Source organism: Marmota monax, unplaced genomic scaffold (genome assembly GCF_021218885.2).
Source record: "Marmota monax isolate L192 unplaced genomic scaffold, Marmota_monax_Labrador192_F-V1.1 WCK01_AAM20220418_F8-fsc00049, whole genome shotgun sequence".
NCBI classification, from domain to species: domain Eukaryota; kingdom Metazoa; phylum Chordata; class Mammalia; order Rodentia; family Sciuridae; genus Marmota; species Marmota monax.
The window spans coordinates 3,084,936-3,097,514 of record NW_026694221.1 but is presented as its reverse complement, the minus strand read 5'-3'; the positions used below and the strand labels follow the sequence as shown (position 1 = coordinate 3,097,514).

General features: G+C 35.2%; 1 long non-coding RNA gene across 1 annotated transcript in view; it reads right to left on the bottom strand.

The window, feature by feature from the left end:
- Positions 1-8,292: 8,292 nt before the first annotated feature.
- The window catches only part of LOC124108095 (uncharacterized), a 47,571-nt gene continuing 43,284 nt past the window's right edge, over positions 8,293-12,579 (bottom strand). The window contains exon 3 of the long non-coding RNA XR_006856616.2: positions 8,293-10,274. This is a non-coding gene — a long non-coding RNA (uncharacterized LOC124108095). The remainder of the gene's footprint in view (positions 10,275-12,579) is intronic.

The following is a 12,579-nucleotide window of genomic DNA, read 5'->3' as shown; positions in this document are numbered from 1 at the left end:
CAGCTAATATAGAGGTGCTTTTAATTAACTCTCTCAGATGATTCCAAATATCCAATTCTCTTTAATCTTGCTTTTCTGGTTTCTAATAGGTTTATATGACTGGTGTGATTATGAGTTGGAATTGAGTATACATCTACATACTACTTTATCTTTATTCCATATCTGTATTAGAGTGACTTTTATTAAAATTTTTAGAATATTTTTATGAAGAGAATTGAGAAAAAATTCACAATGAACATATACAATATGAATTTAAATATCAAAGCTATGCCAAGGAAGCTAAATTAAAATAATAATAACTTAGAAAATAAAATATTCAATATCAGTATCATGTTTAATATTTTATTTAATATTAGTCCTTCAAACTTTGCTTAAAATTATTATGAATTATCTATGATAAGAAGTCTCCTACTATATAATGATAACACAGGTTTCTAGCTCACTATAATTAGTAATTATTTATCAAAATGAAATGCTTCCTTGAGGCATAAAATGGCTAAACTTTGACCAAATCTTTTTCTACCTGGTTGTAGACATGACTACAATTCTCTAGCTTCCTGGATTCCTAGCTGTGACAATGCAATCTAGGTTCTGGTCATGAAGTATGGGTGAAGTAAAAGTATGCTGCTCTCACATCTAACCCATTAAAAAATTCCTACCTGAGGATAACTTCTCTTTCTATGATGATTTTGAAGACATGTGGTGAATATGTCTAAACCAAACAATGGAAGGAAACTGGGTCCCTGAATCTCCACTGTGAGACTTGATTTCCAAACTGGAACACATGCATTGGACAGTTATAATTTTGAAGTCATTGCATTTTTGATAGATGTAAAAATTACTGTTACCTTATCTGATACTGAAACTATTAAAAATAAAAACTCTATTACTCTTTCCTAGAAGGAATAAATAATATCCCTCAGAGCAAAATAATTATTTACAGTCAACCCGTGGAAGTATATGGTGCTTTATAACTGACTAGAGTTTCTGAAACCTTCTCCTTTTATTCACCTTGACAAAATCCCTTTTTCTGAACAGCTGTCTCCACAAAAGAGTTCTTTTGGGTATGGGTGTATGCTACTTTCCTGTGGCTGCAGTAACAAAATGCCACAAACTGGGTGGCTTAAAACAATAGAAATTTATTCTTTCATAGGGTTAGAGGCTGGAAGTGCAGAATTAAGACAACTACAAGATCATGCTTCCTCCTAAAACTCAAGGAAAGTATTCTTTCTTTCCTCCTTTAGCTTCTCATAGTTGCTAGAAATTTTTGGTGTTTTCTGGCATGTCAATGTATAACTCCAATATCTACTGTCTCCACATGATCTTCTCCTCTGTATGTGTTTCTATGTCCAAATTTTCCTGAACTTATAAGGATATCAGATAGAATTTAGGGTCTACCTTCATCCAATTTGATTACATCTTCATAAACTCAATTTCCAAAGAAGGTCTCATTCTGACATGCCAATTAAACAGGAATTTTGAGAGAACACAATTAAGTTCAGTACAGTATGGGAGCAAATAAGAAAGACTAGAGTCTTTGTAGGATAAGTATTTATATAATATTCAAAATAAATTTTGAAACAAATAATCTCATAAACTTCTTTATGTTGTATAATAAAAATTGTAAATTATGAGTATACATTTAGATGAGGGGGCACCAAGAATGGCTAATATTTTATCTGACAAGAACCTTTCTATATTACATTTTATTTTGAAACTTTTTTCGGAATTAAGACTTGTGTTTCCCAACATCTTCATTTTGAATATAACTTTGAAAATTCATTTATATTGGATCATACATTTGGAACTTATGTTTACTAACTTTAAACACTAACATGACATCAGTTTATAGAACAATAAAATTATAGAACAATACCAATTTATTAAATCAAAACAAAATTTTGTTCATAGAAAAAGGTAAATAAGGCTAAGAAGAACCCAGTGTAGGGGTATGGGATGAGTGTCTCGTGTGATCAGTTGATCAGACAGATTTTGCCTGAGGTGAGCTGGTTCTCAAGAAGGACTTATAAAAAGGTGTGAAAGTGAGGCTGGGGTTGTGGTTCAGTGGTAGCGTGCTTGCCTTGCATGTGTGGGGCACTGATTTCGGTCCTCAGCACCATATAAATAAATAAAATAATAAAATAAAGGTAATGTGTCCATCTACAACTAAAAAGAATTTTTTAAAAAGGTGTGAAAGTTTAAGGGCCTAGGAAAACATTAAATTCTGGTCAAGTGAGGTTGCCAAACATTTTTAAGCATTTTCTTCATAATGGTCAATGAGACAAATAGTTTAGGTAATTATTTATGAAACCAAAAATGGGAATTTGGGGGATCTAGGCCTAGCCTTGTGATACACAAGCTGGTCATCTAGGAATCTAAGTCATAAGATGTGGGAGATTATTCACAATAGGCCATTTACTAGAATATCAAATGGTTTTTGGGGTGAGGATGAGTGTAAATCAGGGGGAGATCTTTCTTGATTTTATTAGCTTCCTGGAAAACGTAGCTCAGAAAAAGTTCAACTTTGGCAGGGGGCAAAGTCAAGCAAAAAACACTGAAAAGTCATTTAATCACAAAAATAAATTAGTTTTGTACTCTTAACTAAATGCTTAATCTTTGGATAGTTAATCTGAGTCATTTATTTCAGAAGGTAAATTCATACAATCAATACAGAAATAACTGCTGAATATTTACAAGATTAAAAATGGCATAACTTTTCTTATTTAGTTTTGTTTCCACAGATGATTTGAGAAAACATATAATCATGCATCTTACCTACAAAATTAGCATATAAATCAGATGACTAGGGTTAATTTCCTTGTTAGGAATACAGCAATCCTAATTTCAAATCTATTAAAAGAAAAATTATTTTTTTTACCCTAAATTTTAAATTGTCAGTTGGTTATAAATAATTTCATATATTCTGTGATTAAATGTTTATAAAACAGCACATGAAATAAGACATTTTTAAATGAAATGCAATTCAATAGTCCTATTTCATCTTGTAAATCTTATACTACTTAACCCATGAACAAAATTCACTCACATGGAATGATGTCTGTTATTTGTGAAGGTTATATTTAATATGTATTTTTCTATATATTAAAAATTAGGAAGGACAGGCATTGTGGCACACACCTGTAATCCGAGCAACTCAGGAGGCTGAGGCAAGAGCATCACAAGTTCAAAGCCTACCAAGGCCCTAAGGACTTAGTGAGACCCTGTCTCAAAAAAAAATAATTAAAATGAGCTGGGGATATGGTTCAGTGGGTAAGCGCCTTTAAGTTCAATCACCATTACAAAAAAAAATGGAAGTGTTTAAAATTTTTTTCCCCTAGAATCTTAATTTGAGATATCTAACAGTTCTCTTTCTATGCAGTTCTTTAGAAATTGCACAAATCTTAGCATTGTAACTTAACCATTGAAAAGAGATTGCAATGAAGGTCCAAGAAGAGCTAAATCACATAGTATTGGGAGCTGAGCAGCTATACAAAAATAAGTGATGGGGTGTTGATTTTGCAACTTACTAGAATGCCTTAGGAAAATCCAGAAAATGGATATTTTAGCTAATTTTTCTATCTGTTTACAGTTGCAGAAAGTATATAAGAAACTATTTTTCAGATACAAAATGAAATGAACCAAATATAAAATAGACTTACTTTCTTACACTCTTATTTGTGTAATACATGCTCACTAAAGATTTAAAAACAGAGAATGAAAACAGGACAAAGAGAGCTCAGTATTTTGCTATGTGGGGTTTGAAATAGCAGAAAAAAACTTTTACATGATGCTTAAGAAAAAGGTCTCTATGAATTCTGTACCTCAGAGCCTTTGGACATGTCCTATAACTATAGGACTGTTATAGTTACTATTTTCCCAAAGGCACAGTGTATAAGGAGGAAAAAATTACAAATATAAGAATTGACACTGGAAACAAAAAATGCGAAACAAGCAGCCTGAATTAACAGTGTAAAGACTAATCAAAACTGCACTGTCCACCACAAAAAAGCAGCCTATTGTCCTATTTATAACTCGAGGCTCTCTGAATTCTTTTCTAATGTCCCTGGGCACTTTGTTTCATCACTGCATGAGTGTTCAAATGTATACATCTACTGTTTCTCCCTATGAGATGAAAAAGCATGGGATGGGATAAAGCAAGTAAAATTAAGGTATAGAATATAGTTTTAGTTTCGCTTTGTTTTTGTTTTGTTTTGGAATTGAACCCAGGGGCACTAAACCACTGAGCCTCATTCTTAGCCCTTTCTATATTTATTTAGAGATAGGGTCTTGGTAAGTTGCTTAGGACCTCGCTAAATTGCTGAGACTGGCTTTGAATTCGTGATCCTCCAGCCTCAGCCTCCCAAACCACTGAGATTACAGGTGTGCACCACCATCTTACAATATAGGTTTTGAATGTGGCAGGTAAAAACTAAGTCCTGCTATATATATCATCCCCACTTTTGTGGGGATAATAATAATATAATACTAATACTGGGTATACATTTTTGGTATAATTCTGATTTTTAGTATAACTGTGACAATACTTTAATCAAGTAATCAAATACTATGCTACCTATTATATATCACTGAAAATTAAGCTGGTTGTTGACCTTCCTGCTTGCTGTCTGGTGTGAATAATTGGTTCAGTATTATATTTCTGAAAATAATTTTAAAATTTATAATTTTAAAATAATTTTAAATTTTAAAAGGAAAACTTTTTCTCAAAAGGAAAAAGTATGAAAACAGACACATCTGGAGCCAGGAGTAAACTGTACACAAAGAGTTGTTAAGTTCTCTGTACCATGTCCAAACTTACGCCCTTTATAACTCAAATTGAAGAAATTTTAAAAATGTAACAATTTAACCGTCCCACAAATAAAGGAGGTATTTCAGCAACTGCTTTTATATTCTATAGTGATTGGGATGTTTAACTTGCTAGAAATGGAGATAACAAAGTTAAGTCCAAACTTCACTAATAAATCAGGCTTCGAAATATCAGAGATAGTTTATTGATCACATGTAAGGTCTTAAACTGTTTACATTTCTAAATATCCAATTTCATGTGAGCCTTATGAATAGGAACTTGATGTGAGCTATATATAGAATTTAATACAAGTAAAGTAGAAAAAAATGAAGTTCTGAATCAATCTACGTGGTTGTTTATTAGAAAACAGGTTAAGAACAATAAAGCATGATAGTTCATCAGTATTTTATTTGTTAATTTATACTTTAAAATGTAATAAATATATTGCAGAATTCAGGGTTATATATTTTTAAAATGCAGTATAGTAATGAGAGAATGGTATTTACTTTCAGACTTTTAAATTGTAAAAAAAAAAAAAAAAAAAAAAAAAGATGGACATCATTTGACAAAGCTTTTTTTAAAGTTCAAAAGTACTGATTTTTCTTTTAAGTAATTTCACATGACATGACCACCAATTAAAAACAGAAGGATGTGCTTTAACCATGCCACTTTCAATTAAGAATTGAAATGTTTTATTTATGTTACACAATCAAACATCAATTTGAAAGTAAAGATGTTTTCCTGAAAATATACTTGAGATGAACATAATTGTACAATGTTGTTCCCTGGCACCAACGGACACCTACAAATCAATAAATAATTGAAACTTGCGATTTTAGTGAAAGGGAGTGTAGAGTCCATAAGATTGTTTTGTCCAGTGGCCCAAAGAGATCTTTCAAATTTGGTTAACTTTGCCTTCACAATAAATGAGACAATGTAGTTAACCTGGTGAGAGTCAATAGTACCTTGTTCAGCTTCTCACTACAGACCACCTCCTCCAGAGAATCTATAAGAGGAAATAAATACTTGAGACCATCACCCTTCTCAGCTAGTGACCATACAGGCTTGGATAGGTATCACCAGTTGGCCAGACTGGCGATATGAGCTGGGTTCCAAGGTGCTGGCTGTATCAATAACTAAGAAAATGGCAAAGAAACCACACAGCACATGAACATAAGTTTCTAAGGCAGGACGGCTTGGTGACCCAAGGGTCAGCTCTTGCTCTGGAAGGAGCAAGAAAGTGAGCATACCCCAAACCTTCTATTTATTGGTGAAAAGACATTTGAGAAAGTTCCACCCAAATAAGTCAAGGGATTGGATTTCGAAGGGTGGAGTCTTGCCACACCCACCTCAGGTGCTGTGTGGGATCAAAGGCAGAGCAAGAGAAAGGCACACACATGTCGCATAGCCCACTCAGGCACTAATGTCAAGCCAGGCCCCTCCTACACTCAAATGTGCATAGCTTACACACACAGCCCATGGATGGCTCCTGACAGATACGTCTGTCCCAACCATGATGAGTTAATTGCTCTCACTGAAGAACATGTGCAGAATACCCTCATAGAGACTAGAGCACCCCTTCAAGCCTCCCTGGTTGTCCTCCAGGATGAGAATGAAACTCTCATTTACACTGTTTCACCAGGCCCTCAGTCCCCTTCTTTCAACTGCACACTGTATTTTCAGAATTGTTAACACCACAATAATTACATCATTCTTCTAGAACCTCCTGTTACTCTCAACCTCTTTCAAAAAACTCAAATGGTAAACTAGAATGGTTATTAAACTGCAAGAAGTGGGAGACAGTAAGTTCTTGGGTATATAACATGAGTTTTTGCCTACGGGAATCTCAAATATAATGACAACAAATTTGCAGTTATAGTTCAGTATTTCCCTTAAAGTAGCTCCACTACTTTGCTCAAGGTAGCAGTATTAAATTGATATCTGAATATAAAACAGACCCCTCCCCAAGCTAGAGAAGATCCTAGCCATAAGACTGGGTCTCACACTCTTGGGTTGAATCATGAATACTATTTTTGTTCAATGAACAAAATAGACTGCCCATATTACATTCAATGTGAAGGATTCCACTCCTCCACGCCTACAAACTGACAGTACAAGAGTACCTTTAGCTCACAATATCTGGATTTGGGAGCTGAAGGGGAGAAGGTCAATCCTCTCTTGTCTTGCTATAGCATACCCATGTAACTTCCACCTCACTAAATATATCAATACCTCTGTTCCAGGCTGTTGACACTAACATGAATTTGATTAAATATCAAATATCACATCCTTTGATCCTGCAGATAAATATCTGGTTGCTGGGCCACCTGGTACCACAAATAGATATTCTCTGACTATGGATCTTTCTGGTACTTCAAGTGCCCTAATCTTACTAATCTGGTACCAATAAGTGTTTATTTTAGCCACAATAATGACAGCCTTTTCATCATCTATACTCCCCACCACCAACCCCACCCATTTGTTTACAGTACCTCATGATGTACCAAGATCAATAAAGCTAGCAAACAGAACATTTCATTACAAAACTTTGACAGAGGGTGCCTGGCTCTTCCACATACATTTGAATTGCCTGTGGGATATTGTAGGGCATGTCACAACTTGTAGGGGCATGCTGCATCAGAAAAGAGGAAGTGTTACTTGCTGGCTGCTATCTACTTCTCAGTCCTGGGGCCACGTGTAGCTAAGATGGCACCTGGCAATCAGCCAGGAGGCGGTGCTATAGGTTGTGATGAAAAATCAGACCACCTCCAGGATAGGTCCAGGACTCTTCCGCCTTCTTGGACAGCTCATGCAAACGTAAACTCTCTCCACCCCTCTGACCTTTATCCTGATTGGCTCCTGTGCATTATATTAGCTGTGTGTGCTTCCTCAATAAATGAGATCCTGCTTTGACTGGTCTCCCTGGCTGCCAGGGGAGGGCTGGGTGCGGGTGCCAGTTGACCTTTGTCTTTCTTGGCTCATCCTGGTCGGGGCTGCTTTCCCCATTTCTCCTGCAGGTCAGGAGGAAACGGGGGCTAAAAACCCCAAAGGACATTTTTTCCTTGCTTGGTAATGGTGCAGGTTCATAGCCATCTTCATCTCTCCAGATAGAACTGATTATTTAAGTTGGGGTGGTTTTGATCATGGTCCTGGTTTACTGTTGCCTCAGACAGATTAAATACTCATGGTCACAACCCTTCAATGTCTGTTGGGGTTTTTAGCTTCTTCTATCCACTCTGTCCTGCAGAGAGGCTTGGGAGAGCACGCCCCAACTCAGACTGATCAAGAAAGGTGAGGGTCGGCCAGCAGCCCACCCAGACCTCCCCACCGGAGGACAATCAGACCCACCTGGGAGACCAGTCAAAGCAGGATCTCATTTATTGAGGAAACACACACAACTTATATAAGGAGTAAAAGCCAATCATTTTAAAACACGGAAAAGCGGGAACCAATCAACATAAAGGTCAAATCAGCAGGAGGAATTCACATGTATACCCATACCATAGTTTCTAATGAAGAGCACAAGCTGTGCACAAGCACGGAAGAGAAGTAAGCCAATCAGGGAGGTTTCAAAACAACTTCAGTGTCCTTCTACTGGCATTTAGCCAGGTGCCATCTTAGTTTTTGGCCCTACAAATGTCTGAGTCATTTGAGTCCACAATGGGCAACTTCTGGGTGCTTCTTGTGTGGGCCTGGAAGGATCAAGAAGTAGCTCAGTGGTAAAACACATAGCAAACATATGGCCCTCGATTTGATCTCTAGAACCTTAAGTGTTGGGATCAGTGATTGAATTACAGGTCCCAAACTGTCCTATGACAGAGGTGATGCCCCTCAGAAGAACTCTCAGTGCAAAGGCACCAATCTAGGTATCCCAATTGCTATGCTGATGCCCTGCCCAATAGGAGGTTCTGTACAGCCACGGAGCTATTCGGTTCTTGTCCTTGAGGTTCAGATGCCAGCTGCTCAGGGGTAGAAATTATGGGCATAAGCTGATAATCATAATCAGGCTGCTCATACTCATGACCTTGACTCTTCTTGCTTTGAAGAAACTTTCTCACAATAAGTCCTTTTGATGTTTAAACCTATATAATAAACGTACCAAGCTTGCTCGTCGTCAGTCTTCCTCCATCAGGGGTTGCCTGGACCACTGCTTCTAGCTTTTTCTCTATTCTTTTTATCGTTAGTCTTTCCTGATCACTTCCTCCATAACTCATGGTTCCATCATATAAAGAATCTTTTATTCAGTGCTATTTGGCAGTGAAACAGTTTACCTCGTTTTTGCTCTTCTAACTGACTGCCACTGGTGCTGGCCTTTGGGGAAACATGGGACAATAAGAAGCCAACACAACCTTTTTCTCTTGCCTCCACTGTCCAGTATGTAAATAAGGGCTTAACTGTCATTTCAAGTTTGTGTCATTGTCCTAGTGGAATATTTTGACATCTAATTGCTTGATAGTAAGTATATGTTATCCACAAATCCAATATTTTTCCTTATAATTTAATAAATTTAATTTACTTTTATTTCATCCTACCAAAATGCAGAAAGAAATCAGTCCAAAGTACATCTCTCATCACTATAACCACTCTTGTATCTAGTTTATGAAATACAAATGAAACTGATATAAAAAGTTATATAGTTTTCTATCAAGTATTTCTTTTATTATTTTTTTTAGTTGTAGTTGGACACAATACCTTTATGTTATTTATTTTTTTGTGGTACTGAGGATCAAACCCAGGGCCTCACACAAGCTAGGCTAGCGCTCTACTGTTGAGCTACAACCCCAGCCCTCTATCAAGTAGTTTTATATAAAGGACCACATTTTATCTACTTGGTATGCCCTAAAGCTCTTGATACACAAATATACAGTGTTGAATTTAGATCCTTAGTGAGTAATTACACATATTACTATTGTTACCATAAATTAAAATATTAATGGTAACATTAATTTGCCATATTATGAGATTTCAGCAGCATGAAATACTTTTGATTGAGTTACTACACATATTATCAATGATCTTATAGGATTCAGCTAAAACAGTGTAATATCTGAAATGACTCTATAAAACAAAGAAAACAAAGTTCTATACTTAGAGAAACAAATTAATACAGAAGATTTAGAAATGATGTAGATAATATGTGTAACAAGAGAGGGAGAAAGAGATTATAATTTATAACAGATTAGTAATTAAAGGATGCAATTTACCTAAATTATAATATATAATGTTCACATATGAAGAAAGTAAAACTAATTAGGGCTAAAGTGAAATATCCAAAGTTCCACAATTATAACGGTAAGATTAATGATTAAAAATACATCAATTTGTTTTCAAGGAAAAACCACATAATTGATAGGGAAAGAATGTGATGCTGTCAGTCGAATTAGGATGTGGGAATATAAGCCTGGCAATCTTCAACCCCTTAATATTCTGAATTCTTCCCTTCTAGATTCCAGAAAATTATCTTCTTTTCCTATTTAAAAAAAAAAAAAACAATGAATAAAGAAATAAACAGGGAAAAACAAAAAATTAACACAAAAAATGGCACCTCAGTTTCTTTCTAGAGTGAAGCCTCAATATCATCTAGATAGAGAATTAGAAATCTAAGGAAACACAAAAATAGCATTCACATCAAAGCACACACTTTTAAGAAAACCAGCTATAGGAATAGGGGGTGCTGCCTCTCCCTGGAGCCTAATATCATTGTAAATATTGGTATTCCAGAATGGAAGGATCTGTATAACAGCACTAATCATCAGAGCCATGTAATAAAATTAAAGAATAGGGAGGCTGGAGTGGCATCCAAATTGCCAAGGCCTATGAGGAGCTATGGAAATTGTCACCAAGAATCTTGGAGTGAGATTGATGGGATTTTGTTTAGGGTATTATTTTATTTTAATGATGAGAAAGATTAATAATTGGTGATTAAAGTTGCTATTAGCCATGCAATGGCAATTTCTAGTATTTGTGCAATTTCTAGATCAAAATAATGGGATATACTCAGAATCAACTAATTTAAGGGGAAAATTGAGATTACTTGTGAAGCATACCACTTCAAGTATGTACAATAATCTTTCTAATCCTTCCCAAAGGAATGTATAGCTTTTAATGAGATAAAAATAAAATGAGAAAAGCATATGTGATATTTTTAAACACTATATAAGGACTCTGTTTTTCTCCGTTAAAGTGGAATATATAGAAGCTGCACAATGAAAGAAATTTTGTCTCAGTGTGGGTTCAGTGGTTCCATAGACCTTTTCTGTAATTATTATTTTAGATATAACTTTGTAATTGATAATATAGACAGCGGAGCTCTCATTCGTTCCCTGGTGTATTATTAACAGTAGTTGTCAATTTTTTGCATACATCATCAATCTCCTAGATACAGAGTTAACTACATAATTTGTGAGACATAATGAAAAACAAAGACCTTTTCTCAAAGACATAAAGAAAAGTATTGCTAAAGCTATATATAAAGTTTTTCTTCTAGTCTATTTATTATGGTGCTCAAAGTTACTTAGAATTCAATATTATTCTAAATAAAGAAAAATTAAAATTTTATACTCCTAACATGGGTTTTACTTTTTATCTTTAATTGTGCAAATCTATCTTTAAATGCAAATTTAGAAGTATTTAAGCTATAGGAAGAATAAGCAAACTGTTCAAATTTTTGTAACCCATATCCATAGGGAGTCTAGAGTTAGACAGAATAAATAAATACAATTCAGAGCCAAGAAGATTGAAAAGAGAAAGAATGTATCCTCTCAAGCATAGAACCGTCCCAAAGTGAAGCTTCTAGGAATGGGGAGATCTTTATAGTTTTCCGTAAGCATTGGTATGTAATCATTGACTTGACAGAAGCCTTGACAAATGCTTTCTTCTCCATTCTCATTATCAAGATGTTATTAGAAAAGAGCCAGACAGTTTGTTTTTATATATAACAAAGTTGAAAGTATGCTTTCATGAAGCTCTTTCACTTTTTCAGAGCTCTTATTTTTCTGTCATAATATAGTATTCAAAAACATTAATTGTCCTGACATTCTGCAAAACATCAAAGGCATCCATTCTGCTGATGCTATCATGGTGCCAGTTGAATTTAGTGAGTAGGAAATAACCTAGTAACAAACATGTATGTTGAAGATAAAGGATAAATCCCATGATGTTTCATGGACCTTCTGCATCTGTAGACTTTTTAATCATCTTATAGTTTGGAATATAGCAGGAGAGCTTCTCTCTACGTAGAGAAGAGAAATTCATCCAGGGGCTGAGGAGAATGAGGCAAGAGGATTGCAAGTTCAAAGCCAGCCTCAGCAACTTAGCAAGGGCCTCAGCAACTTAGTGAGACTCTGTTGCAAAATAAAAAATAAAGAGGCTGGTAATGTGGCTCAGTGGTTGAGCACCCCTGGGTTCAATCCCTGGTACCAAAAAAAAAAAATAAATAAATAAAAAAAATAAAAAAAGACAAAGTCATTGTCTCTTATTCTCCAAGCCTGCAAAAATGAGGCACTAAATTTACTGGGCTTCTTTTATTTTTGAAGCACCTTCATAATACAGTTCTAACTTATTTGTTTCAAGGCTTATTTGGTTACCAGTTTCTAAGAGTTTTATAACAAGCATAGTCAGGTTGTTGTGTAAGCTTCCCTGCCATTTGTACCAGATGATGAGCAAAATCAGTTCAGGAAGTATCTGTGGTGGATATGAAAATTGAGAAAAGTGCATCTAGTCTCAGTAATAAAATCATGGTTCACACTTCCAAAGTTGTGTAGCAAGACCAAACT